The following is a 678-nucleotide window of genomic DNA, read 5'->3' on the forward strand; positions in this document are numbered from 1 at the left end:
CAACAAATAATTATAAAAGGGCCGGGCAGCATGGACCTACCCATATCATAGCACGGTGCTCTAACTGTGCTATGAATAAGGCATAACTAACATTTGCACCAAGACCAGAGTCAAAAACAAAACAAACCTTACGAGCTGAGTCCTACATTAAGCTTTTCCTCCTCCCCCAGATTCTCAACCGATTTATACACTACATAATTCCTTAAATACAAGTTATCGTGTCAAACTCTAAATGACGTAGACGGGCAGTTAATGTGAAAAGCCCCCTAAGATGTACAAGCTAAACTGGCTGAATCGAGTTCTCCAACTACCTTTATGTACATTTTAATGTAAACCATATTTTCACAGTTTTAAGTGTTTTATGAATGGATGCACAGTACCATGTCAGGTTTGCAGTTGTTCCTGGAGACTGGCTCTAATTCTGCATCCCTGCCTGCCGGCTACCGGGATGCACGTATTTACATAAATAATTAACTGTGTCCTAGTCAGTGGCCAAGACAGTTCAGCAAGAGCAGGATTTCCAACAAAAAATGATACTCTATACCATAGCTTACATACTTGTGCAAATAGAAGCATCAGGACTAATAAATCTGAGGCAAATTCAATCTGCGAAAACTTCTATGACTACTGTTGTAAACTTGGGCAATAGAGGCCCTTCAGCGAGTTCACTCTCTATGG

This window comes from Mastomys coucha, unplaced genomic scaffold (genome assembly GCF_008632895.1).
Source record: "Mastomys coucha isolate ucsf_1 unplaced genomic scaffold, UCSF_Mcou_1 pScaffold22, whole genome shotgun sequence".
Taxonomy (NCBI): Eukaryota; Metazoa; Chordata; class Mammalia; order Rodentia; family Muridae; genus Mastomys; species Mastomys coucha.